Source organism: Tupaia chinensis, unplaced genomic scaffold (genome assembly GCF_000334495.1).
Source record: "Tupaia chinensis unplaced genomic scaffold, TupChi_1.0 Scaffold000081_1, whole genome shotgun sequence".
Classification (NCBI taxonomy): domain Eukaryota; kingdom Metazoa; phylum Chordata; class Mammalia; order Scandentia; family Tupaiidae; genus Tupaia; species Tupaia belangeri.
In genome coordinates, this window is record NW_006159542.1 from 6,619,697 (window position 1) to 6,626,415 (window position 6,719).

Genomic DNA, 6,719 nt, shown 5'->3' on the forward strand with positions numbered 1-6,719 from the left:
TTGTATTTAATATCTGTGAACTGGTCAGAAACAGCTTTTTTTTTTTTTTGAGAGGTTTTTGCTATAGGGCGCGTGTGCTCGCCAGACAGACAGACAAAGACAGAGAGATAGAAAGTGAGAAATCACCCCCCAGAGGGGATGACCCTGCTGCAATCCCTTCTCCTCCATTCTCCTCTTGGGATCTTGGGCACGTACGCACACATGTCCAGCGTGAGTTTAAGCCACTGGGTTCAGGACTCAAACCGCAGTCGACTACGTGGGCGTCCAGCGACATAGCCATTATGCTAACTGCTGGTCCCAGAATCAACTTTTATACAAGATGGTTTCATGCTTCTAATTTGAACTATACCAGTCTGTGAAAGCAAACTGAGGAAAACAAAACAAACAAATAAACAAAATACTCTCCTATGGATCTACTAGACATCATTTATTTAGTAAACACACCATGCACTAAGCCCACTGGTAACTTCCATAGGCATCTTACTTAATCCTATCTATTATCTTGAGCAATATGCAGTACTCTCTCATTTTGGAAATGGAGAAGTAAAATTTCAGAAAGGTGAAGCTCCAGAATGGCTTAAAAAGTAAGGATGCGTGGCCCTTGTTCAAAAATGAGTGGTAATTTCAAAATGGCAGAAGCATAACATTGAACCAAGATTGAGGTTCTTCTAAGTTTGGGGTTCTATGCCTCTGCACAGTTCACATACTTCTAATTAAGTGCTTTGATAAGTCAAATCACTCCATGTCACAGAGAAAATAAATATGAGTCTGGTATTAGTATTCAGACATTTTATTTTATTTTATTTTTTAATTCAGGGTCTCACTTATCATGACTCTACTACCTCAGCCTTCAGAACAGCTGGGACCTCAGGTCTCCATCATCATTCCATCTACTTTAGATGGTGTCTCATTATGTTGCTTGGGTCTGTCCCAGCCTGGGCAACATAATAGGCTGGGATTGCCTGTGTGTGCCTGGCCCTAGTTTGGGCTGGGAATTGAACCTAGGCCTCCTGTATGGCCTCTGACTGCAGAGCAGTAGTGTCTTATCAGCTGTGCCATTGCAGCTGGACCTAATCATCTAAAATTTAAGCCATGATTTCTGATCTTTTTAAACTCCCAAGTCTATTAGTCTTAACCTCATTCCTACTCATTCTGTTTAGCTCTTTAGACTTCCCTTGTTCTATTTGATAAAGACATAACTTTTTAAAATTTGTGTGTGTGTTCTTCATGCATGCATGCGTGCATACATGTGCTTAAAAGGCTTAGAAGTGAGGACTAAGCACTGAAAACTGAATTAGGAAATATAAAAATATCCCATTTCCACGCTGCTCATTGATTTTTCAAAACCTATTTTTGTGTCAGCCAGCTCCTCCTGTGTCTTGGGCATAAATCAGAGATTATTAATTTTATTAATAAGGTTAATAATTTTATTATTTATTTTGAGATTTAATACCTACAGAAAACTTTTTTTCTGAAAGGAACCTCCTTTATGGCTAGAGTCAATAAAATTATTGTTGGATATCAGTCATACTCTAGGATCATATATCTTTAGTGACTGCTAAAACCTTCAGTCCTATTTTTATGTTGTGGTTGTTGTTTTGTATCATTTTAATTCATTTTTATAACAGATAAACTGAGAACCAGAAGAATCAGTAAATAGCCCATTTTCATGGAGTACTACAATGGCAGAACTGGAACTTGGAATACAAACTATCTCAAACTAGAAGCAGGAGATTATTTATAAAAAGTGAATGCTAGTAGGTCAACAGGTGGCATGATGGTTAAGGTGCTGGATCCCACATGGTCTACTCCACAGTTCAAGTCCTAGAACCTCTGGCTTGAAAATTACAATGGGTATGTGTGAGTGCATGCACAAAATCCTCAGAGGAGAATATTCTCTCTCTCTCTCTCTCTGACAAGCATCCACACACCATGGCAAAAACAAAACAAAATAAAATAAAATAAAAACAAAAGCAAGTGAACACTTGCTGTCTAAGTCATCTCTGATTCATAAAACAGATTATTCTAGATTCAAATAGATAGCCACTTTAAAAAAAAAAGAATTCTATTGTGCCTAAGAACCAAGATACAAGAAGATTGGGTCTCTCATTCTGTCCTTCACCCTGTGACATGGAAAAACATTTCCCAGAGAATCTGTGATGAAATAGGTGCCCCTCAAGATTTAATGTGCTACTTGCACGTAGAAATCCTGGCTCAGGTGGTCTATGGGATTGTACAACCTTTTCATGAGAGTTCAGTGTATCTGAAATTCTCATTAACTGCCATTTGGAAAGACTTCAGTTGCTGCAAAATAAACAGGAACTGAAAAAAATGCAAGCCGTCCTCTGTTTCTGGAGAAAGCCAATCGTGCAAAAAGTTGCCCATCCACAAGAGATTATACAGTGCCAGGTAAAAGGTGACCCTTGGATTTCTGAAACTCTTGGTTATTGAGAAAGCAAGCACTGAGGCTAAGATATGTTTGTGTTCTTTGTAGGTGCTCCACTATACAGAGAAATTATCTTGCCCTTGATGGTTCTACCATACAATCCTGACTACATTCCTATAAGCAACCTTGATATTATTGAGTACTGACAGCAACTACACAATTAATTCATGCTGAGTTTCTTGTCAGATACCAACTAGCACTATGACTATAGAAACTAATCACTTGGTTGTATTCAGCTGTTAATAATATATAGGCTGAATCTCAGGTACATCTAACTCAAATCAACCATAGCAAACAGTTAGTTTTATAACTGTTTTTTGAGGCAGTATTACATCAATCCCTGTGATAGAATTCAGTTAGACTGTTTCAGACAAGTTCATATCTTTACTATTGCCGACATATGACCTGTCAACTTCTAATACTTCCAGAAAAACTAACTTTCTTCTCAAGACTGAACTTTAATATATATTATTCACTGAATCCTGGAATTCTAGATTGAAAGATTATCCAAAGCAGTGTGTTATAAAGTAAGGAATGTACACCGCTAATGGTATGTAACATAGTTTGAGGAGTAAACTAATAAAGTTTAAAAAGATAAGTAAATACCAAATCATACAGCATGGTGGTAATTGTGATAGAGATGTGCCTCAAATCTACCCTTCTTTTGATTACTGCCTGATGCAAAAGATGATAGAAGTCATTCACTTAAATTTGTAACAAACTTCGTAAAGCCAGAGGCTATGTAATGAGGGGTCATAAGAATCAACACTGATGTCTAGGATTTTATCTATCTCTCAATATCCTGATGTCCCTTCTCTTCTTTGAGAGTTGCAGATTCTAGGTGTCAGGAGAGCAATTCTTATGGAGATAAAAGTGAAACTAAAGTAGTACCTATAATCTGATGACTCCAAAATATGTATCTACCAGGACCTTCTCAAACCACAGAGGCTTATATTGCATTATCTATTCAATGTCTCCAGTCGTCTATCTAACACGTCTGTGTACAGCCCATTCTGGGTATGGGCACTAACTGAGAATGTGAGTAGATACTGAAATTTGGACTGTCTACCTAGAGGAAAGAGAATTTCTTATTTGCAAAAAGGCAATCTTCTAAAGTTAAGTCATGGTCCCTTGGGGCATCATCCACTGGAAGAGTTTGCTCTATTTGCACACAGAAGGAATCTTTCTATAACTTACACAAAGATATCCTATAAAATAGTAGCGATCTTGGCCTTCAGCAAAAGCTGTTGTAGTATACTTGAGGAATTGGAAAAAACTTAGCAAGACTGGATAAGCTGGAAGTAGATCAAGAAATTCCATGTTTTTTTAATTTCTTTGTTGAATAAAGTTTATTTATTTCATGGTGAAAGATAGAAAGGGAGAGAGAAAGATACAGAGATAGAGAGACAGTGCTCCAACAGGATCTTGGTGCATCACAATGATCCATTTCAAGTGTCAGCCAATCCCAGATCATGAGCAAGTGCATGCTTGGCATACTCAGGGAAAACTTCATTGCAAACCTGGAACCTTCCCAAGTGGTCAGCCTTACATAATGTATTTTACTGCTGCCCACGATCATGCCTGTCATCTTCTCATCTATACAAATGGTCTTCAAAATGTTTATGAAAAAATGTATATTATTGAAACTGCATGGATTTAAAAAATTTCTGCATCTGAATAAACTCCTTCATTTTTCTATGACACTCTAAAGTCCCCTCATATTTATCATTTTACAGTATCATGAAGTGAGCACTCTTGTTTTAGTGTAGATATGTAGCCTAACTACTAAAGGGATTTTGCTGGATGAAAGAACAGATATGTGCAGGCAAAATCTATTAAAAGTGGAAGATAGTAGGACTGATGCAGCAAATCTCAGGGTGTGCTCGTGTGTGTGTGTGTGTGTGTGTGTGTGTGTGTGTGTGTGGACATGTTAGTAATACACATACATAAGCCATCATTGAAACAAAGTAGATGGGGCCTTGAGAAGGTTTATATTTAAATCTAATTTAAAAACACTGGTTAAGCCATAGTACATGCCTTCAAGGAGCTCAAGATTAACACAGGAGAAAGATGTGTAGACAGAGTAGGGAACAAATTACACTCAGAGTTAAGTTAGTGACTTCCTGGTTGCTATGGAACAAGAAAGGAGGGGCCAGAAAAATTAGACAAGTCTTCTTCAACACTTGGAGTGAATTTAGCAGAACAGACATTAAGTGATTTTCTTTAAAAGGAGAAAAGACTAAAAGTATAAAATAATACCTTTTGTATAGAAATTTAATTGCAAAATTTTTTTTAGTCCCAAATAAGCAGAGAGACATAAATATTGATAGTTTGAAAAATTCTATATGTTAAAGACATTAATTATTCCCATGTTGATAGATTTAATGTAATACTAAACACCTCTGCAAGATTTTCGGTTTTTCTTTCTTTTCTTTTTTTCCTAATGTCAGAGGACAGGTGCATGCCCATGAGAGAGATACAGAAGAGAGATAAAGCAACTACCGGTGGGGTCTACTAACACTGGAATTCCTTTACCTCATGTTCTCCATTATGTCAGGAACTTGGGCACATGCACCTGTGCCTGATGTGTTTGTCAAGCTGATGGGACTAGGATTTGATTTCTGGTTGGTCAAGTGGGATCTGGCTTATTCTGCACAAGACTTAATCATTACACTAAGCTGTTAGCGCAATGTTTTCTACTTTTGCAGAACTGACAAGCTAATTCTAAAACTTATGTTAAAGAGACAAAAGAAGCTAAGCATCTTTGCTTTCTTAATCTGAAAAAAAATGTGAGAGAACTTTGCTCAGACATATAATGACTTATTTAAAGCCATAATAATTTTTTTTTACTTTTTAAAATTTTCTTTTCTTTTCTTCTTTTATATATGCAAGCAAATTATTTAGCTTACAAAGTGAATATTTCAGTATGTGAACATTTCTCCCTAGTCCAGTTGATAAAACTATAAAATATCTTCAACAGGTAATAACCAGGAAGTCACTAACATTTCTTTGTCCCATTAATGCTTTGCCTTCATGTTTTTCTTCTAAATGCCCTTCCTCAGGCTCTACTCTTCCACATACACTATATCTGGCATTTACACCCATTTAGTCATTCCATTTTGGCTATAGAGTGCAGACATTCGGTATATATTAATTGGAGACATACAATCCTTCATAGCCTGGCTTACATCACTCAGCAGTAAATCTTCCATATTTTTCCACTTCCTTTCAAAAGCCAGGTTTTGTTTTGTTTGTTTGTTTGTTTGTTTGTTTGTTTGGGTTTTTTTGTTTGTTTGTTTTTATGGCTGAATAGTATTCCATAGAGTATATGTGCCATAGTTTTTCAATCCATTCATCTGTTCAGGGGCATTTGGGTTGGTTCCATGTCTTAGCAATTGTGAATAGTGCTGCAATAAACATCGATGTACAAGCACTTTTCCAATGAAGAATTCTTCTATTCTTTGGGTAGATACCAAGGAGTGGGATTGCTGGATCATATGGCAGTTCTATTTGTAGATTTTTGAGGAATCTCCAATTTGTTCTCCACAGTGGCTGAACTAATTTACATTCCCAGCAGCAGTGTAAGAGAATTCCCCTTTCAACAAACCCCTGCCAACACTTATCATTTTTCTGTTTTTTAATCTTAGACATTCTGACTGGGGTTAGGTGGTATCTCAGTGTTGTTTTGATCTACATTTCCCTTACAATGAGGGATGCTGATCATTTTTTCATGAGCCTTTTGGCTATTCCTATGTCGTCTTTAGAGAGTGGTTTTTTCAACTCCTTCTCCCACCTTTTAATAGGGCTGATCATCTTTTTTCCAAACAGCTGCTTGAGTTCCTTGTGTATTCTGGTCCCTTATCTGATGCATAATTTACGAAAATATTTTCCCATTCTGAGGGCTGTCGATTCACACTGCTTACTGTGTCTTTTGCCATACAGAAACTTCTTAGTCTGATGTAATCCCACTTGTCTATATTGGGGATTATCGATTGTACTTTGGAGGTCTTATTTAAGAAGTCTTTCAGGAACCAGCAGTTAGCGTAATGGCTATGTCACTGGACTCTCACGTAGTCTACCGCAGTTCGCGTCCTGGACTCAGTGGCTTAAAACTCACGCTGGGCGTCTGTGCGTGCATGCCCAAGATCCCGAGAGGAGAATGGAGGAGAAGGGATTGCGGCGTGACCATCGCCCCTGGGGGGTGATTTCTCGCTTTCTGTCTCTATGTCTCTCTCTGTCTGTCTGGCGAGCGCACGCGCCCTATAGGGAAAAC